Source organism: Rhinoraja longicauda, chromosome 17 (genome assembly GCF_053455715.1).
Source record: "Rhinoraja longicauda isolate Sanriku21f chromosome 17, sRhiLon1.1, whole genome shotgun sequence".
In the NCBI taxonomy this organism is placed as follows: domain Eukaryota; kingdom Metazoa; phylum Chordata; class Chondrichthyes; order Rajiformes; family Arhynchobatidae; genus Rhinoraja; species Rhinoraja longicauda.
Window position 1 is genome coordinate 18,757,116 of NC_135969.1, and position 23,669 is coordinate 18,780,784.

The 23,669-nt window shown below is 49.8% G+C and overlaps 1 protein-coding gene across 1 annotated transcript in view; it reads right to left on the bottom strand.

The window, feature by feature from the left end:
• plxna1b (plexin A1b) overlaps positions 1-429 on the bottom strand; it is a 138,040-nt gene extending 137,611 nt beyond the window's left edge. The window contains exon 1 of the mRNA XM_078414236.1: positions 315-429. The gene's annotated coding sequence lies outside the window, so the exon portion shown is untranslated. The remainder of the gene's footprint in view (positions 1-314) is intronic.
• Between the last annotated feature and the right edge of the window lie 23,240 nt (positions 430-23,669).

A 23,669-nucleotide genomic window follows, 5' to 3' on the forward strand; every position in this document is an offset into this window, starting at 1 on the left:
TCTCTCTCCCCCCTTCTCTCTCCCCCCCTCTCTCTCCCCCCCCCCCCTCTCTTTCTCCCCCCCCTCTCTCTCACTCTCTGACAGAATCTTCCGGCCGGCGAAGAAATGTTACCTCTGGTCGCATTAAAAAAAACTGTTCCTAACAAAGAAAATCGCACGGATACAAACGGGCGCAGTTACTCGCTACTTTGATTGTATCGAAAAGGGCTGGAGAATCTCTTATTTTGTTTTTAAAGGTGTTACAATCTGGGAAGGAGGGAGGGAGGGAGAGAGGGAAGGAAGGAGAGGGAGAGAGAGAGAGAGAGTCTACTCACTGTGTGAATGGGTGAATGTCCTTGCCATAATTAGCCGGCGCTGCCGCCCCTGCTGCTGTTGCTGCTGCTGCTGCTGCTGCTGTTGCTGCCGCTGCTACACTCCGGCTCAGTGGAATGTAACTCCAGGCTTCCAATGGGAACCCCAGCCTCGCTCCCAGCGCCCTGGCCCGGCGGTGGCGCGATCCTGGCGCCAGGGGGAGCCCGTGAGCGCCGCCCGCATTGCCATACAGCGCCGCTCGTCGCCGCCTTCAAAGGGCAATGCACTCCGCAGTGGGACCCGCCCGTCTTCAAAGCGCGACGCATTCCTCCATTGCCCTCCCGGCTGCCTTAAAGGGGCAACGCACACCGCTGTCTTAACAGAGACAACGTATTCTTTCACTGTCCTGTCTGTCTTCAAAGGGCAATGCACACTGCTGTCTTAAAAGGGCAATATATTCTTTCACTGTCCCGGCTGTTTTAAAAGGGCAACACATTCTTTCACTGCGCCGGCTCTTAAAAGGGCAATGCCAATTGATGAATTCAATGCTCTCCCCCCGTCCCCCGGCTGTCTTAGAAGGGCAATGTATTCTTTCAGCCCCAGCCCAGCTCTTAAAAGGCCAAAGCGCTACCTGCAACCCAGTTGCTTTAAAAGGGCAATGCACTCTTTTAGTGCCCCTGTTGTCTTTAAAAATGTAATGTTCCTTCTTTTCCCTCTCTCTTGCCAGGTTTTCCGAAAGGGGCAATGTACTCCATGCTCTCTCCCTTTCCCACTTACAAAGGGGTAAAACACCCATGTTGCTCCAGTAAACCAACGTGATTTTGCTCAAATTACTTTCAAGGGAGCTGTACTCAATCCAACCCAAGTGCTGGAGTAACACAGTGGGACAGGCAGCATCTCTGGAGCAAAGGAATCGGTGACGTTTCAGGTCGAGACCCTTCTTTAGACTGAGAGCCAGAGGGAAACTAGAGGTATGAAAAGGTACAAAAGAACAAATGAATGAAAGGTACATGAAAAGAACAAATCCAAACCAGCCAAGGGAATCAAGGGAAGGTGGAGCCCACAATGGTCCATTGTTGGCTGTGGAAAAGGTGATCAAAGAGGTCCTTCTGCAGTTGTACAGGGCCCTAGTGAGACGGCACCTGGAGTACTGTGTGCCGTTTTGGTCTCCAAATTTGAGGAAGGATATTCTTGTTATTGAGGGCGTGCAGCGTAGGTTTACTAGGTTGATTCCCGGAATGGCGGGACTGTCATACGTTGAAAGACTGGAGCGACTAGGCTTGTATACACTGGAATTTAGAAGGATGAGAGGAGATCTTATCGAAACGTATAAGATTATTAAGGGGTTGGACACGTTAGAGGCAGGAAACATGTTCCCAATGTTGGGGGAGTCCAGAACAAGAGGCCACAGTTTAAGAGTAAGGGGTAGGCCATTTAGAACTGAGATGAGGAAAAACTTTTTCAGTCAGAGAGTTGTGAATCTGTGGAATTCTCTGCCTCAGAAGGCAATGGAGGTCAAATTTCTGAATGCATTCAAGAGAGAGCTGGATAGAGCTCTTAAGGATAGTGGAGTCAGGGGGGGTATGGGGAGAAGGCAGGAACGGGGTACTGATTGAGAATGATCAGCCATGATCACATTGAATGGCGGTGCTGGCTCGAAGGGCCGAATGGCCTCCTCCTGCACCTATTGTCTATTGTCTATCATGAAGGGATACAGACAGTGAAACTGTTGTTTTCAGATGCTCGTTTATGGGGCAATGCTCACAGCCTGAGACCCCAGTGATTTGATACTCATGATATTGCAGGAATCAATGGACTTGGGAACCGGTCAGGAGAATACCAGTGAGATAAATCAGCCATCATTCCCAGCATCTTCAGCATCTTATCACACTGTGGGTCTGTATTGAGGAACCAAATGTTTCAACTCCAGCTCCCCTTGGTTGCCTTAAGGAAGCAATGCGCAGGTTGGATGTGCCCAGCTGATGTAACAGGGACCATAAGACATAGCAGCACACTTAGGCTTTTCAGCCCATCAAGTCTACTCTGCAATTCAATCGTGGCTGATCTATCTTTTCCTCCTGCCTTCTCCCCGTAACCTTTGATGTCTTTACTAACCAAGAACTTATCAATCACTGCTTGAGAAATACCCAACGACCTGGCCTTCACAACTGTCTGTGGCAGTCAATTACATAGATTCATCAAGCTCTGACAAAATAAATGTATCCTCCTCCCTATTCTAAGGGTAGGTCCTTTTATTCTGAGGCTACACTAGTCCTAGACTCTCCCACTGGTGGAAACATCCTTTCCACGTCTACTTTATCCAGGTCTTTCATTATCTGGTAAGTTTCAATGAGATCTCCCCTTCATCCTTCTAAAATACTACAAACACTCTCTGTAAGAAAATAACTGCAGATGCTGGTACAAATCGAAGGTACGGGGTACTGATTGAGAATGATCAGCCATGATCACATTGAATGGCGGTGCGGGCTCGAAGGGCCGAATGGCCTTCTCCTGCACCTATTTTCTATTGTCTATTGTATTTATTCACAAAATGCTGGAGTAACTCAGCAGGTCAGGCAGCATCTCAGGAGAGAAGGAATGGGTGACGTTTCGGGTCGAGACCCTTCAGTCTGAAGACCCTTCAGGCTGAATGTACTCCAGCATTTTGTGAACAAATACTCTCTGCTTCAGCAAACTTAAAAGAGGAATTTAGCTTAGTTTATGGATATAGCGTGGAAACAGGCACTTTGGAGTCTACACCAACCAACAAACACCCAAACACTAGCTCTATCCTACACACGAGAGACAATTCTACAGAAGCCAATTAACCTACATTCACAGGGAGAATGTACAAATTCTGTACAGACAGCACCCGTGGTCAGGATCCAACTTAGGTCTCTGCCGCTGTAAAGCAGCAACTCTACCCCTGTGCCACCCTACCTTTAAAGGGGCACATTTGGATAGGTGCATGGATAAGAAATATTGGCCAAATGCGGGCAGGTGGAACTGGTGTAGATGGGGTATCTTGGTCAGCCTGGATAAGTTGGGCCAAAGGGCCTGTTTCCATGCAGGATGAATCCACTCACTCTCTGGCCCCACTAATACAGAGGGGCAATATACCCACTCTCAGCCCTCGATGTCTTAAAATGGCAATGCCTTCCGCCACGGCTGTTTAAAGATCAGCACACATCATTTATACATCACAGATATCTTAAAAGGGTAACTAAGTTTAGTTTAATTTAGTGATACAGTGTGGAAACAGGCCCTTCGACTCACCGAGTCGGCGCCCGCCATGATCACCCGTAGGCTAGTGCTATCCTGTGCACGAGGGACAATTTACAGAAGCCAATCAACCTGCAAACCTGCACGTCTTTGGAACGTGGGTAGAAACCCATGCGTTCACAGGGAGAACGTGCAAACTCCACACACAGACAGCGCCCGTGGTCAGGATTGAACCCGGGTGTTTGCCGCTGCGCCACACTGTCGCCCTCGTGAATCGACAGCATTCCAAGCTGTTTCAAAGGAGTGGTACGCACACACTGTGCATCTCAGTTGTCTTGAAAGGGCAATGTAGCCATCACCCATCAAACGAATGCCATAAATGGACACTTGTTTCAGAGACCCGGGTTCGATCCTGACCTCGGGTGCTGTGTGTGTGTGTGTGTGTGTGTGTGTGTGTGTGTGTGTGTGTGTGTGTGTGTGTGTGTGTGTGTGTGTGTGCGCGCAGTTTGTACTTTCTCTTTGTGACCATGTGGGTTTTCTCCAGCTGCTCCGGTTTCCTCCCACATCGGGTTTGTAGCCTAATTGATGTCTGTAGAAATTGTCCCTATTATGTAGGATAGAACCAGTGTGAACGCGTGATCGCTGGTCGGTGCAGACTCATTTAGCCGAAGGGCCTGGTTCCACACTGTGTCTCGAAACTAAACCAAACAAATGTATTTGGGGTTGACGTGATTGTATTTAGCATAGTATTGAAGTGTATGGTATCACAGGTCCACCACCAGCAACTAGTGGTCCGGCCTCTCATTAAATCCGGACAAAATTACCAGAGCGCACTTGAAATCCCTCCCAACTCAGAAGGCCCCCCGAAAATGTGGCATCGAGGCCGGGTGAAGCTTCCCATCTCGATCTCATCGGGACTTCCGTGGCAGATCGGCGGGTCGAATTTGCCGTCTGCGGCCGGGTCTCTGGAACTCCGGCCCGGCCGGAGCTGGCAGATCCGTTCCTGTAGCCGATGTCCATGGTCGACTTTGCGGGAGGGTATCTCGGCCCCCCCCCGGCGGTCTCAGCGGACCGTTCCAGTACCATTGGACTCCTCTCAAAGGCCGTGACCTCTGTTGGCCCGGCGAAACCGGATAACCCAGAAACTCCCGGTCACCAAGGGCGCCCGAAAATCTGTGATGGATCTGTATGTGATCTGTTTGGACAGCATGCAAAACGAAGCTTTTCACTGTACCTCAGTACACGTGACAATAATAAACCCAAACCTTCACCAAGTTAGCTGCCACAAGTGTTTCCACTCCCACTTGGTTTTTGACAGCAGGGAAGGTCGATAATGCCCACAAATTTCCACATAACACCGTGTCCATTATTTATATAATTTCAAACCTCACACTAACATCACCAAAACTGAATGTTCTGTAATCACCACCCTCATTTGTTCCTGACGTACAAAGTTGTTCGGTATCTACTTGCTATTCTATGTTTTCCAAGCGTTCATTTTTACTTTAGACTTTACTTGCGAGACAGCGTGGAAACCCCAGGCCCTTTGGCCCACCGATTCTGCACGACAGGGCATTCACCCTATGTAAACCTCTCATGACTTTATCATCCTCAGATAAGATCACCCCTCGTCCTCCCGCATCCTAATCTGCTCAACCTCGTCCTACCGCGCAGGCTCTTGAGTCCTGGCAACGTGCTTATAAATCTTCTCTGCGCCCTTTCCAGCTTACAATCATCCTTAAATGGGGAAACAACAACTGTACCCAATACTCCAGGTGTGGCCTCTCCTATGACTCGTACAGTTGAAACTAGACGCGTACCTTTGCGCTCCATCACTTTTGTAATAAAGGTCAACATTCCATTATCTTAGATCATCACTTACTGTACCTGTTGGTTAACTTTCCGTCTTCCCTGAACAAAGTCACTTCAAAAGGCATCTGCACAAATATATCGATAGGAGGGGTTTAGCAGGATACGAGCCAAATGCAGGCCCCGAATGCCAACTTGGTCGGCATGGACAAGGTGAGCCCAAGGTCCTGATTTCTCTCCATGACTGAAGAGATCCAGATCCCTGACTACCTACCTTGCCACTTTCAGCCATTTGTATACTTGCACCTGTTTAGACTTTAGACATACAGTGTGGAAACAGGCCCTTCAGCCCACCTAGTCCACACTGACCAGCGATACACTTCAGTCTGAAGAAGGGTCTCGACCCGAAACGTCACCCATTCCTTCTCTCCCGAGATGCTGCCTGACCTGCTGAGTTACTCCAGCATTTTGTGAATAAATACCTTCGATTTGTACCAGCATCTGCAGTTATTTTCTTACACTAACCACACCATTTTTTACAATTTACAGAAGCAAATTAACCAACAAACCAGTACGTCTTTGGAGTGTGGGAGGAAACCGGAGCACCTGGGGAAAACCCACGCAGTCACAGGGAGAACGTACAAATTCCATACAGCCAGCACCTGTGGTCAAATGTTCGCCCTGATACTTCTAATGACTAAAGAAAGTCTTCATCTACGTCCAGCCTTCAGGTAAGGCATTCCAGATCCCAATAGCAGAGTCAAAGTCATAGAGTCACACAGCGTGGAAACATGCCCTTCGACCCAAATTGCCCAAAGCAGCCGAAATGTCCCACCTACACTAGTCCCACCTGCCTGCGTTTTGGCTCATATCCCTTTAAACCTGTCCTATCCATGTACCTGTCTAAATGTTTCTTAAAAGTTGTGACAGTACCTGCCTCAACTACCTCCTCGGCCAACTCGTTCCATATACACACCACCCATAATGTGAAAAAGTTACCCCTTAGGTTCCAATTAAATCTTTTCCCCCTGACCAAGGGGGGAAACCACCAAGGTAAACTAGGACTGACGGGCAAAAGCTTGGTGAAAGGGTAGGATTGATGTAAATGGGTGTTTTAGTTTAGTTTTAGAGATGCAGCAGGGAAACAAGTCATAAAGTTAGAGATGGTCAGCTTTGGAGTTTTGTTTCTGCAGTTTCTGAATACAGTAAACCCCTTGTTATAATGGACCGTGGGTGGCAGAATGGTGTTCATTATTGCCAATTGTCCACTGTAACCGAGTAAGGGATTATCATTGTATGTAGTTAATTAAGAATAAGTAGTGGTAGGCCATTTAGGACTGAGATGAGGAAAAACTTTTTCACCCAGAGAGTTGTGAATCTGTGGAATTCGCTGCCACAGAAGGCAATGGAGGCCAATTCACTGGATGTATTCAACAGAGAGTCAGATAGAGCTCTTAGGGCTAATGGAATCAAGGGATATGGCGAGAAAGCAGGAACGGGGTACTGATTTTGGATGATCAGCCATGATCATATTGCATGGCTCGAAGGGCCGAATGGCCTATTCCTGCATCTATGTAGTAGAAACAAAGAACTGCAGGTGGGGGTTAATACCCAAAAAGGCACAAAATGCTTGTCATTCAGCGGGTCAGGCAGCATCTCTGGAGAACACTGATAGGTGGCGTTTTGGATCAGGATCCTTCATCAGTCTAAGTTACTCCAGCACTGTATCGTTTTGCCTTAAAATGAGGTGCCGGTGCAGTTGGTCTGCGCCAGCGAGACACACGTTTCTTCAATATAATCTTGTCCCGGGCAGCAGACACTTGCTCACACAGCTGGGGCAGCAATATTCTGTCAACAGTCAGTAAACAATTGGCCATATAATCCAGGCTATTGCTGAAGACACTATAATTAAATACAATAATAGAATTTCTATATTAAATACAGGCCTCTTTAGATTCAAGCATCATAATCTGGCATGCTACCTGAACCGTGCATTCGACTGCACAATAACAGCATTTAAAAGGCCAGTGGTGCAGCGGCAGAGTTGCTGCCTCACAGCGCCAGAGACCCAGGTTCGATCCTGACTACGGGTGCTGTCTGTACGGAGTTTGTACCTTCTCCCTGTGACTGTGTGGGTTTTCTCAGGGTGCTCCAGTTTCCTCCCACACTCCAACGATGTACAGGTTTGCAGATTAATTAGCTTTGGTAAAATTGTAAATAGTCTCTAATGTGTAGGAAAGTGCGAGTGTACAGGGATTACCAGGTGAGCCAAAGGGCCCATTTCCGTGCTGAATCGCAAAGCTAAACTAAGGCACTTGGACAGGTGTAGGTTTAATGGGATATGGATAAATGTGGGCAAATGTTTATGATTGGCACGTGTGCCGAGGTACAGTGAAAAGCTTTCTGTTTCATGCTGTTCAATCATGATTACAATCAAGCCGTCCACAGTGTGCAGATACGGGATAAAGGGAATAACATTTAATGCAAGGTCAAAGACATAGTCACACAGCGTGGAAACATGCCCTTCGACCCAAATTGCCCAAACCAGCCAAAATGTCCCACCTACACTAGTCCCACCTGCCTGCGTTTTGGCTCATATCCCTTTAAACCTGTCCTATCCATGTACCTGTCTAAATGTTTCTTAAAAGTTGTGACAGTACCTGCCTCAACTACCTCCTCGGCCAACTCGTTCCATATACACACCACCCATAATGTGAAAAAGTTACCCCTTAGGTAAAGTCCGATAAAGGTAGTCCGAGCGAGGGTCTCCATTTAGGTGGATAGTAACTTCGGACCTCTCTCTAGTTGGTGATAGGATGGTTCAGTTGTCCGACAACAGCTGGGAAGAGTTGGTCTTGGCATTATGTTTGGCATGGACATTGTGGGCCGAAGGGCCAGTTCTTGTGCTGTATTGTTCTTTGTTCTCTCTGAGAGCAAGGGCTCCATCCTATATCCCTAAAATGGGAGTTGGGAGTTTGCTGTAAATGCACCTTGACCGGGTAAGTGGTAGAGGGAGGTCGATGGGAAAGTGGGGAGAATTGAATTGAATAATTGGATTGAATAAATGTTATTAGCCAAGCATGTATACCTACAAGGAATTTGCTCACATGTAACACGACATACAGTAAACAATTAAGAATAAAACATTATAATTTAAACATGTGAAAAATGAAATAAAATACCAGAGCAAAAGGAGGCTACAGACTTTTGGTTGTCGAGTAGAGAACAAACAGTTTGATGAGTGTGAATGGGCTTGCATAGACTCAGTGGGCCAAAGGATCTGAGTTTGTGCTCTCCCTCCCCCTCTCCCCCTCTCCCCATGACAGCAAGAGCTGATGTCTACACAAAGTGTGAGATGGGAGAGATTCCACAAAGGACAGGATATTTTTTAATTTTAGTTTTGGAGATACAGTGGGGGAACAGGCCCTTCAGCCCATCGAGTCCATGCCGACCAACAATCCCTGAACTATCCCACGCACTGGAGACAATTTACAAGTCAATTAACCTACAAACTCGCACATTTGTGGGATCTGGGAGGTAACCAGAGGACTCCGAAAAAACCCACATGGTCACGGGGAGAATGTGCAAACTACGTACGGACAGCACCCGTAATCAGGAAGGAACCTGGGTCTCTGGCGCTGTGAGGCAGCAGCTCTATCGCTGCGCAACAGTGCCGCCATACGGTTCATGCAAACAGCAGGAGTGCAGCGGAGAATTTTGTTCCATCAAGTTGGTTAAATGTTGTGATGTGGATGACTCCCACACACAGATAAAGGAATAAAAAATGTTTCAAAACATGCTGAGGAATGTGGCAATTCTGCTCAAAGTCTTTCGCCTTCAAAACGTCCAACAGTGCTTCTCCGACGAAGGACGGCATCTCATCAGGATGTGTAGCAATAGAGTCACAGAGCTTGGAAACAGGCTCTTTGGCCCAACTCATCCATACCGACCAATAGGCCCCGACTACACTAGTCCAACCTGCCTCTCAACCTTTCCTATCCACGTACCTGTCCAAATAGTTTTAAATGTTGCTATAGTACCTGCCTCGACTACCTGCTCTGACAGCTCATACAGTGTACAGTCAGTACTGTGATAGAGTCATCGAGTGCAGAAACAGGCCCTTCAGCCCATCGAGTCCGCACTGACCAGCAATCACCCTGTACACTCGCATTATCCTACACACTAGGAACAATTTACAATTTATAAAAGCCAATTAACCTACAGACCTGCACGTCTTTGGAGTGTGGGAGGATACCGGAGCACCCGGAGAAAACCCACCCCGTCACAGAGAGAACGAACAAACGAATCGGGTTTAAGTATCAGTATCTGTGTTCGATCCTGACTACGGGTGCTGTCCGTATGCAGTGTGTTCGTTCTCCCTGTGACCGCGTGGGTTTTCTCTGGGTGCTCCGGTTTCCTCCCACACTCCAAAGACATGTGGGTTTGTTGGTTAATTGGCCTCAGTAAAATTGTTTGAAAAATTGTCGCGAGTGTGTAGGATGGAGCTAGTGTAAGCGGTGATTGCTGGTCGGCCATCTAGTCTGATGTCTCTGGTGTGCTGTACTGGAACGGTGGACAGGGTAGATGAGTTGGGTTGTGTCGAAACTCTATGGGGAGTGACAGCAGACAGTCAGAATAACAGGAATCAGCTCAGATTTATGGAGACATTTTTATTTGCCTCCAGCATTTGTATCTGATAGCAGAACCGGAGAAGCAAGATTTATATGGAAGCACCATTAGCAGTGCATACTTAGCATTTTCATTCACTTGAGAGTATTTTACAAGACTATAAAATAAAGTTCTGACTGTCAATTTAACACCAGATGCCAGAGGTCAGTGTGTCAGGCTATTAGAATCATAAGTATAAGAAAATAACTGCAGATGCTGGTACAAATCGATTTATTCACAAAATGCTGGAGTAACTCAGCAGGTCAGGCAGCATCTCGGGAGAGAAGGAATGGGTGACGTTTCGGGTCGAGACCCTTCTTCAGACTGGGTCTCTTCTTCATCTTAGAATCATAAGATGAGTTGCAACACAATGTCACCTCAGCTAATCCCGAGAGGGGATGGTCTTTGTTGCTGTCTTCAAGCCCCCACGAGTTTGCCGAACCTCTAATAACAGGTGACCAAGTCGAGTTTATTGGCATATGCACTAGCATGGTGAGGTACAGGTACAGTTAAAAGCTTGTTTGTCGTTTGGGATGGGCCAATGCCACACTGAAGGAGTGCCGCACTGTCATCTGGCACAGGCTCAGGAGGAGGGATGGTGGAAATCCCTGCTGCTTTTCTTTCTCAAGGGTGACAAGGACAAGCTCTCGTGAAATATGGACGAGCAATCTCTGCCCAGTTCTCAGGGCTTCTTCTCTGCCCAGGTCTCTGGCGCCGTGAGGCAGCAACTCTACCGCTGTGCCACTTTGCCACCCCTTTAGTGTCTTCAGTGCACCCTTTTAGTTTAGAGATACAACAATGGAAACAGGCTCCGTCACCGAGAAACAGGCTGGATAAGACGTTGGTGAGGCCTCATTTAGAGTATTGTATTCAGTTCTGGGCACCATGTTTTAGGAAAGATCTTGTAAAGTTGGAAAGAGTACAGAGATGATTTACCAGGATGTTGCCAGGACTTGGGGGGCCTGAGCTATAGGGAGAGGTTGAAAAGGCTAGGACTCTATTCCTTGGAGAGCAGGAGGATGAGGGGCGGCTTTATAGAGGTATATAAAATCATGAGAGGAATAGATCGGGCAGATGCACAGTCTCTTGCCCAGAGTAGTCAAGAACCAGAGGACATAGGTTTAAAGTGAGGGGGGGGGGGGGGGGGGGAGAGATTTAATAGGAACCTGAGGGGTAATTTTTTTTCCACACAAAGGGTTATGGGTGCTTGGAATGAGCTGCGATCATCCCGTAGCACTATCCTATACACTAGGGACTATTTACAATTTTTACCAGAACCAATTAACCTACAAACCTGCACGTCTTTGGAAAAGTGGGAGGAAACTGGAGCACCCGGAGAAAACCCACGCGGTCCCACGGAGAATGTGCAAACTCCACACACAGACAGCACCCGAGGTCAGGATGGAACCCGGGCCTCCGGCGCTGTGAGGTAGCAACTCTACCGCTGCGCCACGTGCCATCCCTTTAACGGCTTTGGTGTCACTACTTAGTTTAGAGATACAACGTGGAGACAGGTTCTTTGGCCCACCGAGTCCACACCAACCATCAATCACCCGTTCACATTAGTTCTATGTGGTCCCACTTTCTCACCCACTCCCTACACACCAGGGGACAATGTTACAGCGGCCAATTAGCCCACAAACCCGCACGTCTTTAGGTTGTTAGGAGGAAACTGGAGCACCTGGAGGAAACCCTCACAGTAACAGGGGGTACGTGCAAACTCCACACACAGACAGCAGCCGAGATCAGGGTGGAACCCGGGTCTCTGGCGCTGTGAGGCAGCGGTTCTACCCGCCGCTTGGGAAGAGCAAGAAGAAAGGCAAGTATCCCAGAGATGACCTGTTCCTGTGGGTGATGCAAGCGACAGACTGAGGCACAGATGTTTTATAAATAGCCGATAATTGAATTTGCCAACGCAATAAATAGCTGTGAATGTTCATGCACTGAGAGACAGCACAAATCCCTGCTCTCACAGCATCTCACAGCTGCCATTGGCTTGTTCACAACGTCTCTGCCGTGACTGGCCACCGGCAACACGGAGTAGGCAGGAGCAGAGGTCGCTGGCAACCAATCAAATGTTCATGAGATAGAATAGGAGGTGTCCATTCAGCCCATCCAGCCATGCTGGAGCTGCATCTCAGTCCCATTTACTTTTTAACACACATGCACACAAAGGCACATGTGTGTGCATACACAAACACACACTAATACACACACAGATGTATACACTCACACTGGCATACACAGACAGACACATACATGCACAAGCACACACAGACACATGCAAATGCACACACAGATGCACTTGCACTCACTCACACACATACACACACGTGCAAGCACACATTCACACACCAGCACACACATGCATTCACACGGGCACAGACACACAAAACACACAAAACACACACACACATAGATACTGTAAACACACACATTTTACGACCGAAAGATATGCAAAAACTAAGTTTCTCTGTATCTTGATGCATGACAATAAAGTGCCATTGAACCAGCGCACACGCACAGATAAACACGTGCAGATGCACAGGTGCACACACGCAGGCAGACACACACACACAAACACACACACGCACGCAGGCCCACACACGCACGCAGGCCCACACACGCAGACCCACACACACGCAGACCCACACACACGCAGGCCCACACACACACGCAGACCCACACACACGCAGACCCACACACGCACGCAGACCCACACGCACGCGGACCCACACACACGCAGGCCCACACACACGCAGACCCACACGCACGCAGGCCCACACACACACGCAGACCCACACACACGCAGACCCACACACGCACGCAGACCCACACGCACGCGGACCCACACACACGCAGACCCACACACGCACGCAGACCCACACACACGCAGGCCCACACACACGCAGACCCACACGCACGCGGACCCACACACACGCAGACCCACACACACGCAGACCCACACACGCACGCAGACCCACACGCACGCAGGCCCACACACACGCAGACCCACACACGCAGACGCACGCAGACACACACACACGCAGACCCACACACAGACATTAACACACACAGACATTCACACACAGACTCACACACATATACACACACAGACATTCACACACACATATACACACATATACACACTCATATACACACACACATATACACACACACATACTGTATATACTGTATATGGGTGTATATACACATATATACACACACACACCACACACAAACACATATACAGGCACGTACACACAAATAGGGAAGCAAGCTGTAAATATCCTTGAGAATATTTGGTAAGAATGGTAAGAATGTGCTATGGCGAGTCCGAAACTTGTTGGTTGTAAGAGGAGTTTATTGCAGCCGCAATACACGAATACAGAGTTAAACAACAAGGTACAGGACAACCAATACAAACTTACTGTCTTCCTTGAAGACTTCGCCGAACTGACTAAAACGGGCGCCAAACGCACACATGACATCGCTAGCCAATCAGCGATGTCGCTCCCTGGACCAATCCCCATGGTCGCGTTCCCACGTGACCTCGCTGGCCAATCCGAGGGTTCGACGACCTGGACCATTCTCTATGGTCGCTACATGACCCCCCCCCCCAGAACCCGAGGTGCGGAACCTAGCAGGGAGCCGGATTTCGCGACCATAACGAGTACGGAGAGGGACAGCCTGAACCACAGGAGCCGGGGATTCCGGACTTGGTGGAACGGCCGGAACGAGAGGTTCTGGAGGAACTACCGGCACGGGGGGTCCTGGAGGAACTTCCGAAACGGGTGGTCCTGGAGGAACTGCCGGAACGGGGGTTTCCGGACTGGGCGGAACTAACGGAGGTCGGCCTCTCCTAGGGGTTTGACCGACCAGGACTGGTTGATCCGGGTCCAAATGGGCCGGTTTGAGCCAGGACACCGAGACGAGTTCACTCTTGCCGCCCATGTCTAAGGTGAAAGTAGCCGTCCCCTTACGTAAAACCCGGAACGGCCCTTGATAGACCCTTTGCAACGGGGCGCGATGGGCATCTTTACGCAACAAACTCACAGTCCTTCAGGGAAGACGGTTCATGTACCATGGGACACCCATGACGTGAAGTCGGAACTGGAGCCAGGGAGCCCACCCGTTCCCGGAGAGATGCTAACGTTGATGGGACTGTAGGGAGCAGGTCTGAAGGGTCCGGAAACAGATCTCCGGGTACTCGAAGTGTCGAGCCATATACTAGCTCTGCGGACGACGCACCGAGATCTGGCTTAGGAGCAGTCCGGATGCCTAAAAGAACCCAAGGGAGTTGGTCTACCCAGTCCGGGCCTTCAAGCCTTGCACTGAGGGACGCCTTAAGTTGGCGGTGGAACCTTTCTACGAGTCCATTTGCCTGGGGGTGATATGCAGTTGTGGGTTGTAACTTGGACCCGTACAGTTCCGCCAGCGCGGCCCAGAGGGACGAAGTGAACTGTGGCCCTCTGTCAGTTGTAATAACTGCCGGGGCCCCGAAACGAGCTACCCAATGAAGGGCCAAAGTCCTAGCACAAGACGCTGACGAGATATCAAACAATGGGAAAGCCTCTGGCCACCGGGTGAACCGATCCACCACCATGAGGAGGTGGGTGTAGCCCCGGGAGGAAGGCAAAGGCCCGACCAAATCCACGTGGATGTGGAAAAAACGACAAGCCGGGACCTCGAAATCCTGTACGGGGGGCTGGACGTGGCGCTGGACTTTAGCGGTCTGACAGGGCACGCAGGAACGTGCCCACCCCGCTACCTGTTTCCGCAGGCCATGCCAGACAAACCTCGCTGCTACCAAGGCAGAGGTGGAGCGGATGGACGGGTGCGCCAGCCCATGAATGGCATCGAAAACCCGGCGCTGAAGGGAGGGCGGTACTACCGGCCTGGGACGAGGAAGAGAAACATCGCACCAGACTTTCGTGCCCTCCGACCCACAAGCTACCTGGGCCAACTTCAATCCCGAAGTGGTGGACTGGTACGTCGAAACGGTATCCGCTAGGAGCTGTGCCTCCGCAAGCTCCTGGGGATCCACTTCGCAGTCCACCGCCGAAATAGGGGGAAAAGCAGGTCTAGACAGGGCGTCAGCAACGGCATTAAGCTTACCCGCGACATGACGGACATCTGTGGTAAATTCGGAGAAAGCAGTTAGATGCCGCTGCTGGCGGGCCGACCATGGGTCAGACAATTTCAAAAAAGCAAATGTTAATGGCTTGTGGTCCGTAAATGCCACAAATGGGCGGCCCTCGAGGAAGTACCTGAAATGACGGACAGCTAAATAGAGAGCTAGAAGCTCTCGGTCAAACGCGCTATATTTCATCTCGGCCGAATTTAGTTGCCGGCTGAAAAACGCTAAAGGCTGCCAACGGCCACCGACCTGTTGCTCCAGAACCCCGCCCACCGCCACGTCAGAGGCGTCAACCGTCAGGGCCGTGGGGGCGGAGGGGCTCGGATGGACCAACATGGTGGCGTCTGCCAAGGCTGCCTTAGCTGCTGTAAAAGCCGACTCTGCAGTCGGGGACCACAACAACTCTACCGGATTCCCCGCAAGGCATTGGAAAAGCGGGCGCAGGACTCGCGCCGCTGCCGGAACAAATCTATGGTAGAAATTAACCATGCCTACGAACTCCTGCAGCCCTTTTATTGTGGTGGGCCTGGGAAAAGCCCGGATAGCCTCTACCTTCTTGGGCAAAGGGGCGGCGCCGGCAGGAGTAATTCTGTGCCCTAGAAAATCGAGAGCAGGCAGGCCGAATTGACATTTGGAGGGTTGGATAATGAGCCCGTGGTCTTGGAGTCGCTGGAACACGGTCCGCAAATGGACCTGGTGTTCCTGCACTGAGGGGCTGGCGACCAGGATGTCGTCCAAATAAATAAACAAAAAGGGTAAACCCCGGCCCACGCGGTCCATCAGTCGCTGGAAAGCCTGTGCCGCGTTCTTTAAACCGAAAGGCATACGCAACCATTCAAACAACCCGAACGGAGTAATAGTTGCAGTTTTCTGTATGTCCTCCGGTCGCACCGGAATCTGATGATATCCTCGCACCAAATCGATTTTGGAAAACACCACCGCTCCTTCCAGCCCAGATGAAAAGTCCTGTAGGTGCGGTATGGGGTAGCGATCAGCCGTGGTGACAGCATTGAGACGCCGATAATCGCCACATGGCCTCCACCCCCCAGATGCCTTGGAGACCATGTGTAACGGCGAGGCCCACGGGCTGTCAGACTGACGGACAATTCCCATTTCCTCCATCTTCCTGAACTCCGCCCTTGCCACCACCAGTTTGTCTGGTGGTAGTCTCCTGGCCCGAGCGAAAACGGGAGGGCCTTCGGTGCGGATGTGATGGACCACACCGTGCTTAGCCGAAGGTGCGTCAAAACGTTGGACGAGCAGCTCTGGGAACTCTGCCAGAATCGCAGCATACGAGTCGGGGGCCGCGACGACGGCCTGGACAGTAGGGCTGGGCGAGGAGGCGATTGTCGGAGCGACGTGCTCATCTTCGGCAGAGGGTCGGAGGTCGTTACCGCGGACATCAGGAACCAGTGAAAAAGCCCAGAGAAAATCTGCGCCCAGGATCGCTTGCTTGACGTCGGCTATGATGAATGGCCATTCGTACGTGCGGAGGCCTAACACAAGGGACATCTTCCGTGTACCGAAAGTGCGAATTGGGCTGCCATTAACCGCGATGAGGGTGGGACCTGTCTTACCCGATCTGGTTTCGAGGTCGGTCGGCGGCACTATGCTGACGATGGCTCCCGTGTCTACCAAAAATTCTGTGTCCGTGAATCGATCATGGACATAGAGGCGCCGGTTCTGGCCAATCGTAACTGCCCCTATGTACGATCGGCCGAGGCATTTCCCGCGAAGGTACAAGGCAAACGACAGTTGCGGGATTCGTTACCCCATCGTAGGTGATAATAGCACCAGCCGCGCTTGTGCGGATCTTTTTGGCGGGCTTTCGAAGAATTGGCGGGAGACGTGGCGCCATCTTGCCGTCGCTGTGGCGTGGTCACCGATGTCGAGACTTTGTTGATTGAACCACTTGCCTTGTTTTTTGCCGCTATGAGCGCGTCTGCTTTCGCTGCATATGCTTCGGGGTCCTTAAAAGAACAATCCGTGAGCAGCAGTCGGACATCCTCGGGAAGTTTCTCGCGGAATGCCTGTTCAAACATCGGGCAATCCGTATGCTCACCGGCTAGCATCATCATTTCGGCCATGAGGACGGACGGCAGTTGGTCTCCAAGATCCGGTAGGTGCAGAAGTTTTGCCGCACCACCATGCTTATTAAACCCGAAGGTTCGCAGTAATACCCTCTTCATGGCCTCGTACTTGTCTTCCGCAGGTGAATTTACGATGAACCGCATCACGCGCTTGGTTGTGTCCGGCGATAGAGCGCTGACGAGGTAGAAGTACTTTGTGGATTCGTCCGACACCTTCTTTATATGGAATTGAGCCTCGGCGTGGATAAACCAAGCTTGCGGTGCGTACGTCCAAAATAACGGAAGATGGACGCCCGCCGCGCTTGACTCCGGTGTGCCCTGCTCGGTCATCGTCAACGAGGCGTCGGGTTCCTGCTCAGTTGGTGATCGTCCAGATCACGTCGGGGTCACCAATATGGCGAGTCCGAAACTTGTTGGTTGTAAGAGGAGTTTATTGCAGCCGCAATACACGAATACAGAGTTAAACAACAAGGTAAAGGACAACCAATACAAACTTACTGTCTTCCTTGAAGACTTCGCCGAACTGACTAAAACGGGCGCCAAACGCGCACATGACATCGCTGGCCAATCAGCGATGTCGCTCCCTGGACCAATCCCCATGGTCGCGTTCCCACGTGACCTCGCTAGCCAATCCGAGGGTTCGACGACCTGGACCATTCTCTATGGTCGCTACAGTGCCCTCATTAAATGAGACAAAAAGAGGGTGCAGTTAGAACTGGACAGTAAGTCACCTGATTTTCAGTGTGAACTGAATAAACTATGCGATCTATTTATACACGAGGAGTAAGTCATGTGGATCAGGGATGCAAGTCTGTCGTCATGCTGTGAGGCACCGTGTCCCTTCCCTTCCCTTCCCTTCCCTCCCGCCTCTCCCCTTTCTGTCAGAGCAGAGTGCACACCCTTGCTTTATAATATAATTCCATCAACATTCCCTGCCTTGTGCAAAGCCCCCCCTTAAATACCTAACAAAGCAGGGTCTGAACCAAGAATGCATAGCAAGGAACTGCAATGGCTGGTTTATACTGAAGATAGACACAAAAAGCTGGAGTAACTCAGAGGGTCAGGCAGCAGGAGGAAAGGAGTGGGTAACGTTTCGGGTCGAGACCTTTCTTCAGACTGAGAGTCGGGGAGAGGGAAACTAGAGATATGAAAAAGTTCAGAACAAATCAGAGCCGGCACCAATGCTCAAGGAAAGGTGGAGCCCACAATGGTCCTGTGTTGGCTGTGGAAGAGGTGATAACAAAGGGATACAAGCAGTGAAACTAGCAGGATGACGGGGGTGGGAGAGGGACAGAGAGAGAGGGAAAGCAAGGGCTACTTGTAATTAGAGTATTCAATATTCATACCGCTGGGGATGTAAGCTGCATTTGCATGTGGCCTCACTCTGACAGTGGAGGAGGCCCAGGACAGAAAGGTCAGTCTGGGAAGAGGAGTTAGTGTTTGGCAAATGCGAGATCGCGTCGGCCAAGGCGGATTGAGCACAAGTGTGTGAACGGACCCAGTCCCAAACTAGGCATGGGTTGAATCTCGTGGGAAATTGAATCTGGTGACTTCTGATCTGCTGTGGTAAAGTGAGGCAACTGTGAAGGAGACTCGTGTGGAATGGGATTGTATCTGGAGAGAACTTATGTTGGGGATCTAAGCCTGACACCTCCTCTTTCTCCCGTGCCCCAGTGCGCACATATTCCTCCCTCCATCTCCCACCTCCCAGTCACCTTGTTCCTTGCCCCTCCTCCATACACCCATCTCCTACCCCCTGGTCCCACATTTTACTTTTATCCCCCCTCTTCCACCCCCCCCCCCTTTGTTCCCTCATTCCCCCCTCGTTCCCTTCCACCACCATCTCTCTGGCTATACACTTCACTCCTCCTCATTATCTGACACCCTTTTGCCTCCTTTTCACTTCCAGCCTCTGTCTCTTCCTCCACCCATCCATCCCCCAATAAAACCCAACCTCACCTGTATCCATCTGAAAAGGGTCCGGATCCAAAATGTCATTGTCCATTCCCTCCACAGATGCTGCCTGACCCGCTGCGTTCCTCCAGCACTGTGTACATTGGTCAATACTGATATTGATGAGGGAAAGCCTTCCTATTTATCTCATCCCAGCTTGAAGATCCCAAGGCAAGATCAATCCATCAGTAAAACACAAAGTGCTGGAGGAATTCAGTGAATCAGGCAACATCTGTGGAAGGGTCAGTCTGAAGAAGGGTCCCCGACCTGAAACCTCACTCATCCATTTCCCTCTATAGAGGCTGCCTGACCCGCTGAGTTCCTCCAGCACTTTGTGTTTTGCACAAGATTCCAGCATCTGCAGTTACTCGTGGCTTTGGCCTGTCCCCACCTCTCTTTTCCAGCTTTCTCCACCCACTACCATCATTCTGAAGAAGGGTCCCGACCCGAAAAGTCACCCGTCCATTTACCACCATAGATGCTGCCTGACCCGGCACTTTGTGGCTTGCCGTGACGGATCTGACAATGTGGTTTAATCTGTGGTGTTTAAAAGGCCACTGAAAGCTTCTCATGAGTGTGCTTGGGGGAACAGCAGATTGCAAATGATGGGAAATCCTGCCTCACGCCAATCTACTGGCGCCTTAAATGAAGCCTGTCCAGTTATCCCACGAGACCGCTAGGCGAGAACATTTACCAGAGGCAGGATTTGTGGGAAGGAAGGTTTCCCACCACAAGCACAGACTCCAACACTCGAGACAGCAGGTGGAATGTCCACAAGACTCCCAGAGCGGTGAAACATAGCCTAACAAAACAACAAAAGTAAAAGCAAATGTGCATTTTATTGGCATTGTTATGGGGAGAGGTCAGATAGGCTGGGATTTTTCTTGTCCTCGGAAACGGAGGAGGCTGGCGGATTTAGACTTTTACTTTAGACTTTAGAGATACAGCGCGGAAACAGGCCCTTCAGCCCGACGAGTCCGCGCCAACCAGCGATTCCCATACACTAGCACTATCCTACACACAAGGACAAATTTGCAAATTTACCGAAGCCAATTAATCTACAAACCTATACGTCTTTGGAGTGTGGGAGAAAAGTGGAGCTACCAGAAAAACCCATGCGGTCACAGAGAGAACGTACAGGCTCCATACAGACAACACCCATAGCCAGGATCGAACCCAGGTCTTGGGCGCTGGAAGGCAGCAACTCTACCGCTGCACCACTGTGCTGCCCAAATACACAACATACCTTATTGAGGTGTACAAGATCATGAGGGGCACGGACAAAGTGAACGCTCCCAATCTTTTCCCCAGGGTAGACGATTCTAAAACTAGAGGGCACAGGGTTAAGGTGAGAGCAGAGAGATTTAAGAGTGGTTTCAGGGGCAATCTTTTTCACTCAGAGGGCGTCTGTGTCTGGAATGAGTCATCAGAAGAACCTGATACAAATGTGACTCCAAAGGACATACCTTTAAAAAGGAGGAGGAATTTCCTTATCGAGAGGGTGGTGAATCTGTGGAATTCGTTGCCACAGACAGCTGTGTAAGTTAAGTTATTAGGCATTTTTAAAGCAGAGCTTGACAGTTACTTTATTAATAAGAGTGTGAAATGTTACAGGGAGAAGGCAGGAGAATGGAGGTGAGAGGGAGAGATAGATCAGCCATGATTGAATGGCAATGGACCAAATGACCTAATTCTGCTCCTATGACTTATGAAAGGGTTTAGTGGGCTATAGGCCAAATGTAAGCACAGGCAACTAGCCCACTATGCCAACTCAGTCGGCATGGGCAAGATGGGCCAAAGGGCCTCTAGCCATGCTGTAAAGCTCTATGGCCCAGTGATCCAATACTGGCAGCTAATGATGTTTAGACTGCTGTAAAGGCAAGGCATTTCCTCAAAGAGGTCATACTGACCCAACAATGAGATAATGAGATGGCCTGTTCTGTTTTTAATTTAATTGGAGGATTTAATTGGAGGATAAATCATGGCCTGGGTTAGGGGTAACCCCATTTATTTTTGAAACTGGGCAATAGGATCTTTCAAGGCAACCATGGAGAACAGATGATCTCTTGAGAGCGCTTCATGTCCAAAACATACTTCCGATAGTGCAATACTCCACCAGTGCGATGCTGGAAATGACAACCAATTTGGTTCTTTAAGTTATGAATTGATATATCACCAAATCTGAAAGGAACATGGCATCTCGTGGCAACACAGACTCAATGGCTCCAAAACCAGAGAGCAAATTTAGAGACAGAGTCATATAACACAGAAGCAGGCTCATTGTCCCAACTCATACACACCGACCATCCACTCCATCTTCGCTAGTTCCATTTGCCTGCATTTCACCCAGATCCCTTTAAAGCTCTCCTATCTATATCCCCGTCCAAGTATCCTTAATGCTGTTTATAGTACCTGCCTCAACTACCTCTTCCAGCAGCACACTCCATATACCCACCACCCTCTGAGTAAAAGTCATCCCTCAGGTTCATATTAAACCTTTTCCCTCTCACCTCAAACCTGTGCCCTCTGGTTCTTGATTCACCGATGCTCTTGGTAAAAGACTTTTGCTCCCCCCTCTCCTCTTCTCTCCCTTCTCCTCTCCTCTCCCCTCCCCGGTTGCCTCTCCTGCATTGGTGCAGCCCCTCCCCCACCCCCCACCTCCCACCTCCCACCTCCGCCCTCCGCCCTCCGCCCTCCGCCCTCCGCCCTCTGCCCTCTCCCCCCGTCCCCCCTGCACTAATTTATTCATTTCAGTAAAGTGGGCCAATTGTGGAGAAGGCTCATGCAGAAGTGGGCTGTACCTATTGATCGATCGATCGATCGATTGATTGATTGATTGATTGATTGATTGATTGATTGATTGATTGATTGATTGATTGATTGATTGATTGATTGATTGATTGATTGATTGATTGATTGATTGATTGATTGATTGATTGATTGATTGATACAACATGGAAACAGGCCCTTCAGCCCATCGAGTCGATGCCAACCATCGACCACCCGTTCACACCAGTTCTATGTATCCCACTTTTGCATCCATTCCCTACACACGAGGGGCAATTTACAGAGGGCCAATTAACCTACAAACCCGCATGTCTTTGTGATGCAGGAGGAAACTGGAGAACCCGGAGGAAACCCACGTGGTCACAGGAAGAACAAGCAAACTCCCCACACACACAGCACCCGAGGTCAGGATCGAACCTGCGTCTCTGGCGCTGTGAGGCAGCGGCTCGACCCGCTGCGCTACTGTGCCGTCCTAATGCGAGTCTTCCAGCAAGACAGTGTTTCACTCTTGAGCTATTCTCCCTGTAGCAGCCCTTACTGATTAAGAATCAGTTACCTCACCAAGAACACCCAGAAAAGATGTGTTAGAAAGTCATTATCAGCTGGGGGCTGAAGCTGGCAAAGTTGATTGCAATTTCAAATCGTATTTTGCAGACAGATAGAATGGCAAGCTGCCCAAATTGAGCAAATCTCATTTAAACTTTTTCCGAGGTTTAGTTTCCTCTCTTTCTTCACTCACTTTTCCTTCTCTCCCGAAGGCATGGGTAGAGATTTTCCTCTTCATACCCAGGTATAAAAGTTTAAAGTGGGGGGGGAGATCAAGCTTATCTTAAATTCAGGCAAAATATGCACCCACCAATTCATGACGAACAAGCTGCCTCACAGCGCCAGAGGCCGGGTTCGATCCTGACTATGGATGCTGTCTGTACGGAGTTTGCATGTTCTCCCTGTGACCACGTGGGTTTTTGTCCGGTAGCTTCAGTTTCCTCCCACACTCCAAAGATGTAGAGGTTCATAGGTGAATTGGCTTCTGTAAATTGTTCCTAGTGTGTAGGATAGTGTGGGGTGATTGCTGGTTGATGAGGAGTCGGTGGGCCCATTTCCATGCTGTATCTCTAAAGTCTAAAGATGCTGCCTGACTCACTGATTTATTCCAGCACTTTGTATCCTTGCAGATGCATGGATTGATTGGCTGCTGTAAATTGCCCCCATTGTGTGGGTGAGTGATAGAACCTGGGGGGAGTTGATGGGAATGTGAGAAGAATAGAAAATGGTCTTTGTGTAAGATTGGTATAAATGAGTGGTCGACATCAACATGGACTCATGGGCCAAGATGTCTTTTTCCATGCTGCATGACTCTCTGAGACCACGCACCCAATAAACAGCAGTGCAAAATATAGACAGCGATATGGATCGAGGAATAAATAATGATCAGAGAGTCAGGGACATCTCTCTTGATTCAATATCACACATCCACCCTGGAGTCCAGACAAGACCTCTTCCTTTTCTCCACAGATGCTGCCTGACCACGCTGAGTTACTCCAGCACTTTGTGCTATTTCCTGTATAAACCAGCATCTGCAGTTCTTTCCTCCAGAAGATTCAAGTGTTTATTTATCACCTGCACTGGATTTGAACCGGAATAATGAAATTCCTAGTTGCTGCAGGGTTACAGGCACTTCAGGCATGCCGGCAGCCACAAAAACAAGA